The following is a 12757-nucleotide window of genomic DNA, read 5'->3' as shown; positions in this document are numbered from 1 at the left end:
CTGCTTATGTTCTGTTTTGGCATGTTGAGCGTTAACCTGTGCAGAGTCTGCATCCACATTACTGATGAAGTCTTCTGGAAAAGTCTTCTTTTAGGTGTGTGGGCTGGGATTCAGTAACTTTTCCAGTCCTTAGGCAAAGATGAGTCTTCCTTTGCATATTTTATACCGTGTTCATTCGTTGCTTGTCAGGATTCTTGGGGAAGTTGGCTCCTCCACTGAAGCATCACTGGTTAGTTTGAAGCATGACTTTTCAGCTGTATTATGCTTCAGGGGAAAAAAGCAGAATGGATGCAGACAGGTTAGGTTGCTTTGGGTCTCCAAGAGGTGCTGCTGGGTGTGATGGTCAGCATCTGGGTATGGTGGTCAGCATCTGGGTGTGATGGTCAGCATCTGGGTATGGTGGTCAGCATCCATCTGTGATGGTCGGCATCCATCTGTGGTGGTCAGCATCTGTCTGTGATGGACAGCATCTGGGTGTGATGGTCAGCATCTGGGTATGGTGGTCAGCATCCATCTGTGATGGTCGGCATCCATCTGTGATGGTCGGCATCCATCTGTGATGGTCAGCATCTGTCTGTGATGGACAGCATCTGGGTGTGATGGTCAGCATCTGGGTATGGTGGTCAGCATCTGGGTGTGATGGTCGGCATCCATCTGTGATGGTTAGCATCTCTCTGTGATGGTCAGCATCTGATGGTCGGCATCTGGGTGTGGTGGTCGGCATCTGGGTGTGATGGTCAACATCTGGGTATGGTGGTCAGCATCCATCTGTGATGGTTGGCATCCATCTGTGATGGTCAGCATCTGTCTGATGGTCAGCATCTGGGTGTGATGGTCAGCATCTGGGTGTGATGGTCAGCATCTGTCTGTGATGGTCAGCATCTGTCTGTGATGGTCAGCATCTGTCTGTGATGGTCGGCATCTGGGTGTGGTGGTCGGCATCTGGGTGTGATGGTCGGCATCTGGGTGTGATGGTCGGCATCTGGGTGTGGTGGTCGGCATCTGGGTGTGGTGGTCGGCATCTGGGTATGGTGGTCAGCATCTGGGTGTGATGGTCAGCATCTGGGTATGGTGGTCAGCATCCGTCTGTGATGGTCGGCATCCGTCTGTGATGGTCGGCATCCGTCTGTGATGGTCGGCATCCGTCTGTGATGGTCAGCATCCGTCTGTGATGGTCAGCATCTGGGTGTGATGGTCAGCTAGGTGCCTTTTCTGAAGTGCCTTTGTTAATGAGAACACCTTGCTACCAGACTTGGAATCAGTTATTTTCACTGCTGAGGCCTAACCCTACAAGGGGGGTTTGTCTTGCAGGTCCCACAGACACATCAGGGGTTGTTGTGACTTTGTCCTTGCCTGTTTCAAAGTGGAGGGGTGACGTGTGGGAGCCTTGGTGAAGTCTTTCAGCATTTATCAGTTGTAGCTAGTATGAAGCAGTATGTAGCTATACATGCTATATACTACATAATATATACACATGCTATACTACACGCTAAATACACATACTATGTACTACATACTATGTACACATACTATACTACATACTATATACACATGCTATACTACACGCTATATACACGTACTATGTACTACATACTATGTACACATACTATACTACATACTATATACACATGCTATACTACACGCTATATACACATACTATGTACTACATACTATGTACACATACTATACTACATACTATGTACACATGCTATACTACACGCTATATACACATACTATGTACTACATACTATGTACACATACTATACTACATACTATATACACATGCTATACTACACGCTATGTACTACATACTATATACACATGCTATACTACACGCTATATACACATACTATGTACTACATACTATGTACACATACTATACTGCATACTATGTACACATGCTATACTAGACAATATATACACATACTATGTACTACATACTATGTACACATACTATATACTACATACTATGTACACATACTGTACTACATACTATGTACACATACTATACTACATACTATGTAGCTAGAACGTAGTAGTATGAATCCAGGCTCAAAGACTGCTGAGAACCACTGGTTTGGGGGTTAAATGTGATGGATGGCGAAGCTTGTCTTTGGGTTAACCTGCCACCTCTCTGGGCCAGCAGCAGAACGTGATCTAACGTGATCATTTCCTGAGCCTGTCCTCAAGCCCTCTGCAAAAGCTGTTGGGCTGGCACGGTCCAGAGAATTTCCAGGAATTCCTGGGACCTGCAGTGCTGAAGTCTCTTCAGGATCTGATGCTTGTTTTGCATCACCCTTTGTTCCGTGGAGATGAATGAAGCTTCTCCAGCTCTCCTGCATTTCCAGCCGTGTTTGCTTTCTCTTCCTTTCTTTCCTCACCCTGCTTTTATTGCTGTATGGTGCTTCTCATGAGCTGCATTCTGCACCTTCATTGCAAGCTGGGTCTGAGCAGTGTCAAGAACACTGAGACCAAAGGGGGAGAGTGCAGGAAGGAGGAGCTGGGAATCCTCTGGGAACTTAGAGGAAAAGCTGGAATCTGTCCTGGTGATTTACATGGAACTGTTTTTATTTCCCAGCACATTGGAGAGACCCTTTTGTTCTCAAGCTCTCTGTAAAAACAGCAGTGAGGGAATCCCGCTGATCCCACCCAAAGCTCTGTTACCCATTTGTGCGGTTGGGATGTGATGCTGTTCCTAAGAGTGCCTGAACCCAGAAGAAGAGAGAGCATTTCAGCTTTGATAGAAGCAGCCACATTCTCTGCGGTTCTTTCCCCCCCTCTCTGACACTTGTTAAACTACGTTAGATCAAAATCTCTCTTACATGGTTGCTGCAGTGGTGAAGCCGTTTCCCTTTCATCCCAGCTGAGGCTTTTGTTATTCTGGGCACTGTCTCCGTCTGCTCCTGCCCTTAGGAACCTGATTTAATCTTCTCTTTTTGTCTTAAGGATGCAAATAGTGTTAAAACTAAAGCAGGGACAGGCAAAATTTGTCACTTTAGTCCCAGTAGCCATGGGATGCGGTCCTTGAAGCACAATGACAGGAGAGAGAAGAACTGTGGAGGAGAGAGGTCATGTCAAGGTCTTCTCCTCCGGGGATTTATCAAAGCAGGTTTTAAATGTGGAGCTTGATTTCGGTCAGTGCTGTTTTCTGGGCAGGCATCTCCTAAATGGGTCATATTCTCTCAGGAAAACACACTGATGTCGTCGTCCAAATGATTCCCAATCAATATTCTCTTTTCTGGGGGGTGGGGGATAACAACAGCGATAACATTGGCTGAATGTCTGGAGTCAGAGTGTTTCTCGGTGCTTATCTACACTTTGTTTTCTCCCATCCTGAACGAAATTCATTCGCTCTTTACTCGGGTACCAAATGGATCCATAAACATTTCACTGCCAGTAAAACAGGTTGCTGCTTCCATCCCGTGTCTTATTTCGATGATGTTAATTGCACCCAGGGCTGAGCGTGGGGACGGCAGATAATGAAACCAAAGCTGCCCTTAACAGACACAAGTTGGCAGCTCCGTTTTCTTCCTCCTTTTTTAAGTGGGTTTTTTCTGCGTATCACAGCAATCTGCTGTGTCACAGCCCAGGTCAGCCATAGGAGAGGGAGTGCTTCCATGCAGAGCAGCTTTGCTTTATGGATTTCCCTCTGGCAGACAAGGAGAAGGAGCTTTGATCTCCCACCCCTTAGGCATGTGCCCTTACTACAAAGGCTTGTATAATGAGGAGCAGTCACTACTTCTGCCCTATCTTCAAAAGGAAATTAGATCCACTGTGGCATTGTAAGGAGGGAGCATGTTCCTATAGATGGTGATGGGCTCCTGTGGGAATGCCCAGGCAGAGAAATGGTTCCTTGTGAAACTTGAGCATCCCTCCCACTGCAGCTCAGAGGGTCTGCAAAGGTGGAAACCCATCCCAACAGCGTTAGCTGTTCGGTGGAGGAGCAGAGCTCCTGGCTGTGATTTCGAGAGCCTTCTTGGTTCTAAATGTGCTGGAGTCATGCAATGAATGTGCCACGTTAGCGTAGGAAGGAAGATGGTTGGATAATGGATTGGATCTAAGGAGGAAATTCTTTCCTGTTAGGGTGCTGAGGCACTGGAATGGGCTGCCCAGGGAGGTTGTGAATGCTCCATCCCTGGCAGTGTTCAAGACCAGGTTGGACAAGGCCTTGGGTGCCATGGTTTAGTGTGAGGTGTCCCTGCCCATGACAGGAGGTTGGAACTGGATGACCTTAAGGTCCTTTCCAACCCTGACTATTCTATGATTCTATGAATGGTTGGATAATGCTGAGCCTGCCCTTGGCTTCACTCCTTTTAGGTGCAGCGCTCAGAATTAGTCTACATGGATGGGTTTGAACTCTGCTATGGGGAAAGGTGGTGGGTATTAAGCAGCTAACTTGCTTGTAGACATTCCCATGAGGACCTGGTGTAGCAGAGGGTGTGAATGAGCTTGGCTGTGGTGTGGGGGCAGCAGGGCTGTGATGTGGTTCCTGAGGAGCTGGCTCTCTAATGGCTTTGTAGATGAGAACCAGGGCTCCACACTGAAGGAGAGCAGCTAGGGAGCTGTGAAAGCACTGGAGCCTTGAGAGGTGAATGAGTAACTACCTTAGAAATAGGCTTTATTTTACATAGGGGAAGAGGGTGGGTGTTGCATTCAACTTGAGTAAATGGTGATAAATTACCCTGGAAGTAACTACTGTATAAGGCATGACGTTATTAGTAAGCATATGTTTGGATTGGCAAGTCCTCCCTTCTGTTCAAGAGGTAAAGGACAATGTGCATCCTTTTTAGCCACATTTTCTGTATGCTCATCATTAATGTCAACTGTAGGTGTTTGGTATTGTCTACATAAGAAATAGCAATTTGCTTTATGGAACAGCTGTGTCTGTTTTGATTAAGAACAGCACAGCCCTTAATACACTGAATTACTGAATTGATGCAAGAAGATGGGGCTTTTCTCCTTAGATGTTCCATCTCTGAGCTTGGGCTGATTGCTTGTAGCTGCATGCATGTGTCTTCTGTCCGCTTCACTGTTAGACTTAACAGTTAAGATTCTGCTTTGATATTAACCCCTCTCACTTTAAAGCAATGCAGTTGATGACAAGGAGTATTTCACCAGTCTTGTGCAGTGTTACTGTAATCCGGAGCCCAGCCAGGGTTGTGATTGAGGCACTAAACTTCCCCTTGGTTAGCTGCATGTCAGCTCACGAGTTCTTTAAGAAGTCAGAGATGCTCTAGAGATGGGCTTATATTGCAGTAATGTGTGGACGAGTGGTTGCAGGTAGCGATGTGAGCAGAGACACTGTGGTTTGTAGCCAATAGGTGGAATTGGAATTGCTCAGAGGTTTTTTCCTCAGTTAATTGAACATCCAGACCAACTTTCCAAAGTGACTGCATCAGAATTAGGGCCAGAACCTGGTTTGGGGACTTGTTGGATACACTTGAATAATGAGTCTCTTAAAGATTCTGTGTTGGGGCCTTTTATTTAAAGCAAGAACATAGGCGTAATTATTGGCTGCTTCTGAAGATCTCACTCCTACCTTCTCCTGCATAGTTGAACCTCAGACACCCATAGTTTAGAGTAGCTGATATTTCTGGCTGGTGATGTGGGTTAAATAGAGTCTATATTTGTCCTGGTGGTCACACTCCATCACTGCTCCTAGGAGTAATGGAGTTATCCCACTAGTGACTGAGCATCTTTGTGCTAGTTACTGCAAATAGGAGCCTCCTTTGCCCTAAAGAGTTAACACGTATGCAAGACAACATGAAAAATAGTGATGGTGGCCAGTGTTAGAGATCCTAAGGAGCTAAAGAAAGGAAAGCTGGAGAGGAGGAACTTGAGAGTAGCACTAAGTGCTTCTTCACATGCTGCTGTTCTTCCCGGGGAAGACTTAAGTGGTACCTGGTGGTGACTGCTGTGCTGCCATGCTGAGCCATGCAGTGTGGGAAGAGATGACACCTACCTCTTACCCCTTGGCTGCTGTTTGATTGAAAAGCTTCAGCGGTTTGTATTGAGAAAGATGGCTTTGAAAATCACAGCCTGGAGTAGGGATGAAAGTGTCATTTAGTGAGGAACTTGGGCTCAGGGAGCAGGAAATTCAGGGGGATTTCTACCTTTGAGCCTGCCCTTCCCTAAAGATGCGCAGGCAAGGTTCCCTCTTCAGAAGAGTGTACCAGCAGCTGGGACTTTCAGCACGAAAAGCTCATTCTGTGCTTGGGGAACACTCGGGTTTGGTGCCTGAGGCAGGGGGATGAACCTGTCGTGCTCGGGATTAGTGAGTGTCCCCACGTTACAGCAATAACTGAGGGGTGTTTTTCCATACTAACCCTTTCATCCTAATCTTGCTGGGGGGGCAAATGCAGGTTCTGTCTTAAGCAGATGAGTCTTGACTCCATCCAAATCCAGCTAAGAGTGCTAATTTGACACGTAAGGAGGTGAGTCAAGTGCTAACAGTCTCTTTCAGAGCAAGCTGTAGATGTGTTGTGATTCCAATTTATTTCTTCATAACTCTCCTAATAGAATAAAATGCACAAGAGGCTATAAATACTTGGGTGACTAGCAAGAAGGCATTGGGATATAGTTTAAAGTGAAGCCTGCATCCCCAAAGGTGACTGACAGTTGAAGTTAAGGAAGTTGATTAGATGGGTGTTCTCACCTGATGGAAAGTGGTCTCTAGGGGACTGTGCTGAAGGGAATCAAGAGCAGTGCTCAGGCTCTGAGCTAGCCTCAGGTTTTGATTCTCTCCCCGTTTCTGCCTCCAATTCTTGTGTGTGCTTTTGGGAATGTTAATTACTTCCTCCTTCTGCCCCCAAGTGCAGTGAGCTCTGTTCGTGTGGACCCTAAGAATTCCCTCCCCACTTCGTGTCTTGGGAGAATCTTCATGGGCAGAAACCTCGGGGCAGCTTCTTGAGGACAGAGGATGAAGCAAAAACCTCTCTGGACAATGCTATTCCATAATGAAGTGAGCAAGTGGACGTGTAAGGATTTGCCTTGACACCAAGCAGGAGGATGTGACAGGTTGGGCACAAGCACTGCCTTTTGCCATGATGAAGGGTCTGACAGAGCTTTGGGATTAAGGGAAGTGTGTAAAATAATGGATCACTTAAGTACCACTTTTAGAGGTGATGACAAAACATTGCTAACCCCCAGAACAGTTCTTTGGGTAAAATAGATCCTTGTTCCTTTGTGGATGGGTGGATTAGGAAATCAGTCTGCTGAAGCATTTTCAGTGTCAAACCCAGAGCTTGATATTTTGCCTATAAAAAACCCTTTTCAAGAGGCTGATTTCTTGGCCAGCTGCTGTTTCTTACGGATTCTTTATGGTCTCTCAAAGTTGTCTGTGCAAAACCCTGTCTGGTGTCACGGTGAAGGGATGAAATATTTCCTATTTCTCCTTCTTTAACAAGGTATCTCTCTGGTTTTTGGCTTAAAGGTAAGAGGAAGATGAAAAATTGAAACACTCCAAGCCTTTGTATGAAGAGCTGTCTAATGAGGCAGCTTTATGGGCAGCATTAGGAAGATTGGTCTGTGAATATAGGTTGAAAACACCTAAAATGTGTCATTATTGCTAATCTGATTTGATCTAGCCAAGAAGCTTAATCTTCAGCTACCTTACAGGGGCTGAGGCCAATGGATGCATCAGTTTGCCTAGCCTGAGCTTTGGCTGTTATACTGCGATGGTGCTGAGATTGGAGCTGGTACCTTCAATTAACGTCTTGAAGGTGCGTTCCTCAAATCCAGCAGAAAATGGTTTTAAGCTCCTATGGATTTTGTGCTCATCTGAAAGGAGTGCCTCAGATTATACTGAAACTAAGGAAGGCTCTAAGGATCTTTGTCATATCTTAAATCCATTTTCTTGCCAGTGGGGAATCCCATGACTGAGACTTTACAGACTTTCTCTTATCATTATCTTGACGTGGTTTTAATTGCATTTTGTAATACATTGTCTGCAGGCGTGGGTGGAGGAAAGGTGCACATGAGGGATTTGGCAGCTATCAGTGAGATTTATGCAGAGGGCGTGATTGTGATTTGGAGTCCTCTGTTTAAAGAATAAAGGGGAAGATGAGAAGGACGCAAACAGGAGCATCTGTTCCGAAACACATCCCAGTTCATTTAAGCATCCTTAAGGTATCATTGAGTTTGCAGAGGGTGAGTTGTGCCCGTATAGGTGAAGGAGCCCTATTCATACCCATGCAGCAAGCACCAGCTACAGTACTTCCTTTCATTGGCACAGCCACGTAGGTTCTGATGACATTTGCTCCCTGCTGCAGTGTTCTTTCCAGGGCTGGGACACACGAAGGTCTTTCCTCCTCTGCCCTACAGACATACTTAGCTTGAAAATGAAAAGAAATGGTCATAGGAACAGTGTGAACAAGCAAGTCCAGTAGCTATTGAGGTGGGAGGATTTAGGTGAAGTCAACTGAAGTTAAATCAGGCCTTAGTATCAGGGGTTATGATTTATATCTAGTTGTATGCTCAGAGAACTTCAGTGTGAAAGAAACTTCCTTGGCTTTTCATTACTATTTCTGTGTCTGGCTTTTAATACTCTCAATAGAAATAGTGGGGGGGGGGGGGGGGGGGGGAATGTGTTCTTTGTAGGATCTAAAAATACAGGGAAACTGCCTTGTTTGGGGTTGACAAGAAGCAAATCTCTTATTTTGGGATGCTTCTATAGTTCTCCTCACAGACTTGTTTGGCAAAGGTAGGGGCTGTCAGAGTTGTCTTCAATAGTTTAAAGTAGTTGCATCTTAGCCCCTCTCTGTTTGCTCCCCATGTATGAGGTATTGGCTCCATACTAGAGGAAATGCCTGTTCCCTAGAGCAAGGCACTGTGCAAACTCATCAGCTTTGCTATTTAGGTTATTGCCTTCTCACTCGAATTCTTCATAAGAAGCTTGTGTATTATCAGAAGCTCATGTTGTGGTAGTTAGCTCTGTCAAAGGAGAGTGGATGGGCATAATTACCAAGGAGTTCTGGACTGGTGAAGTGGATAATGAAAAGTGCTACTGACATAGTCTTTGCATGCCATTAAAAAGCATTAGGATAATGATTCAACAGCCAGAGTTTCACCTGTACTGTTGGTGGCAGCTCTTTGTTCTGCAGTCTTCCTGCACGCGTGCGGTGCTGCTGCACATCGGATGCTGTTCCAGCATCCTCTTAGACAGCAATCAGTGCTACCAAAAATACCCTCTGTTGTGCAGTCACAGAAGAACATCCCCTCGAGGGGAGATTCCAGCCTGGCCTCACTCAATTAGAGGCCTGCTCATTCCTTGCATTAAGAAGGGGATTTATGATTTCTGAAGTTTTGGGGTTTATATGTGACAATTCCGGGTGGGTTTTTAGCCCTACAACTCCTTCTGTGACTTTGACTAAACTCTTATCCTGAAATGACATCCTCAAGCAGTGGTTATTTGCTGTCATTTACTGTCATATGCCAGCGCCCAGGGTATTTTAAAGCAGATCCCATTCATCTGAGGGGAAAAGGCTATTTCTCAGCCACTTCATAAAGTTTTAACAGTCTGGGCCCGCTGCACTTCCCGGGGAAGGAATGACACACTTGATACCTGCTTTCAGTTTTGCCTGTTAACTGCAAATGAAAGAGTTGATTGCAGAAGCAAGCTCCTCACTGCTTTATGTAGGGAAGCCATTTAATTTTTAATGATGCTAAGAATTTCCAGCTTATGGAGTAGCCGGTGGATAATTCCCACTCCTGGACCATTAAAGACTGAGCGAGTGTTTGGAAGTTCTTTGGTCAGGAGTTAATGCCACCTTTGCTGTTGGCTTCTGTGGAAGGAGATGCCATAAAGAAACCACACCACCCAGTAAGAAATCAAGGGTTTCCTTAGCATTGCCTTAAGCCAGGATGAGATTTGCTCTCATGGTGATCAACTTAATTTATACCAAAAACTTCATTTATAGACTTAGGTGAGACTTTTTTTTCCCCCCTCTGCCTTCAGAAACACCACAGAATTCTTCCTACCAGCAGGTTGCAAACACTTAAAAATGCATGATGAATTTCTCTGCTGTTCTGTAGGGCTTTGCCTGAATTGTTCATCCTTGACTGGGTTGTCCTGGGAGACTTGTGACAGAATTACTCAGAACATTTCCTATTCGGGGAGGTTTGCTGCTGCATATCTTCTTGCTATGAACCGTCGCTCAGAGGATGGTGATAAGGAGGGGAAAATTGTACAGGGAAGGGTTACACTGCAAACATCTTTTCACTGCTAATGGGATTAAATGCATTTTCTAATTAACAGCTGATGAAGATCCATTGCAGTCTACCACACTGGGGAAGCAGCAAGTATATGGATTAATATGACCAACAAATTGAAATCCATAATATTGCCTTGTAAAACATCCTCTGTTTTAACTATGACGGCTTAGCTGTCATCACTGATGATCTTAAAGGGCTTTTCCAACCTGGTCGATTCTGTGAGATGCAGATATGTGAGGATCTGGACTGATCCTTCTTCCCCTGAAATAAGTGTTGGATTCATGGCTAATTGCACTGATGATCCCTTTAGCTTGGTGAGCAGGTATTTGCCTAGTAATTCCTTTAGTTGCTGTGTGTGGTAGTTGCTGGTGCTGGTAATAAATGCAAGTGCCAGGGAGGTTGCTGCTGTGGTTCCATGTGGGCACAACAACGGGCTCAGATGAGGAAATGCTGCCTCGTTCCCATTGCTTTGCTGTGTTTGAGAGGTTTGCTCCTTATGGATTCCCTCGCCATGGCGTCAGGTAATCACAGAAGAACTTGCAGCCTTTCCTTGTTCACGTGTTCAAAGCTGTGGTTAACTAGGACCAAAAAGCCCCTACCTTTAAACACCCCCAGTATGCACGTACTTGAAGTCCGCTTTATAAACTGATATATAAAACATGAAAGAATGTGTTTGGGATGTGCTAATGAGCTGATATTTAACAAAATAGCTTGTTTTACTTGGGGCACTTCTGAAGATCTCCTCCGTGCTTTCTTCATAGTGTTTAGCCCTGAGTCTCCTGGATAAGAGGACGGGGGTGATGGTGAGTACATCTCCCAGCAGAGGAGGGACATAAATGAGTCATTCCAGTGGGCACTGCAAGCAAGGCATGTCAGCCAGTCTTCCTCTTTCTAATGAGAAAGCAATATATAGTCTTATGCATAATGACAAGGGCCAGATAAGTATCTGCAGTCAAGTCTAATGAGATTAAAGTCTGCAGCGAGAAAGAGCTGTTGTATATGGAGTTCACGTCCATAGCCAGGTACCACAGCATCTATAAAAGATGCTTGGTTCATGCAAAACAGTTTGATGCTCTGATATTGAGTGTTCATCTGGAAGACCCTTCAGTCAGGTTTGAATTCTCCAAGGAGGTTTGAAGCTCGGAGTTATGATGGGCAGCAGTTGGAACAGAAAAGCCTGCAGAAGGAGAAGCAGCACCGCTTCCACCTTGCCTCTTGTCTGGCCTTTTGCTGCTTGCTCAGTCACATCTATCATGGGTTTAGTAAACACCTCCAGGTCTTTATCAGCAGGGAGAGATTTATTGGCCCCCTGTGTAACTCTTACTGCATATTCTCTCTTAACATCTGGAGCTGGAATGCCATACTCTGTTCAAAGCAGCTGATTTACTTCTTGCTGGAGAATTATATATGCGTTGTACTGTGTTGCAGGACAAGCAAGTTTTATCTTCCAGATCAGAATCAGATCAGAATGTGATGCTGTTATCGGGGGGGAAAGTTCTCACGTAAACCTTTTTCTCAGTAAGTACAGGGTGTAAAATGTATAAGGAAGCTGGTGGCATTTTTCCTGTAGGTTGAAGTCTTGGACTAAACCTGGACCGTATCTGGAGCGAGGGCTGAACTGCAGCGTGAAGGACTTGGCCAGTTTTATTCAAGGCCCAGCCTGCTCGCACTGATTCTGTGTGTGTTAAGGAGAGGAACGGGGACAGAAATAGGTTAGGGAGTACATTAGACTGCCACGATGGAGCCGCTGAGCTTCCTTGATGTATTCATTGCAGATGTTTAAAGTATGTTCTCTGTGTAAAACACAGCACAAGACGACAGTTGCCAAGTTGAGAGCAAGACGACTGTGTCCTACTCTGACATCTGCTTGAAACCATGATGTCAAAGCACTACACAGTGGTTTGAGCCTCCTGAAGTGAAATGTTCCTGTTAGGGTATGGTGATTCTGAGCAGCACTCGCAGGGAGACAGGGATGGTACAAGCCTCCAGGCTCCTCCTCAGTGTGCATGCAATTATTTGTCAGCGTGTTTATTAGGTTCTGCTGTGTTCTTTGACAGCTTCAACATCTGCACTAATTTGCTTGTATGGCTCAGATCAAATGTTTTAGAGAAAGACAGGTTTCTTAAAGAGAAGGCATCTTCATTCCAGCAGGGTCACAGCTTTAAAGATCCTTGCTGTTCTTTTTGTTATATAGGTTTTGGGGCAGATTCTGCAATCTAATAAAGGCCACTGGCTCCTGTGCTTCATGTGAACTTTGCATGCTTCAGATCCTCCAAACTTCATCCATTTTCTGGGTTTTATTGGATTTTTCCCTTTCTTGCATACCAAGGCTTTATGAAAGGTTGTTTTGGTTGCTGTAAATGACATCCTGGCTTGGTTTGGACCACTTGGGCCAAAGAGTTTATAACTGGTGTATAAGCATCTCGGTGTGGATGCTCAAATCTCCTTTAGGCAGACCCTCATCTCGTGGATCTTTCCAAAGGGCTTGAAGATCTTCATGTTTCTGTGGAGTCATTAGGGGCTGCTGCAGGTACTTGGTATCTCT

This window comes from Pezoporus wallicus, unplaced genomic scaffold, assembly GCF_028554395.1.
Source record: "Pezoporus wallicus isolate ANWC-B61680 ecotype Strahan unplaced genomic scaffold, APGP_CSIRO_Pwel_v1 contig_2348, whole genome shotgun sequence".
NCBI lineage: Eukaryota > Metazoa > Chordata > Aves > Psittaciformes > Psittacidae > Pezoporus > Pezoporus wallicus.
This window is presented reverse-complemented; position numbering follows the sequence as displayed.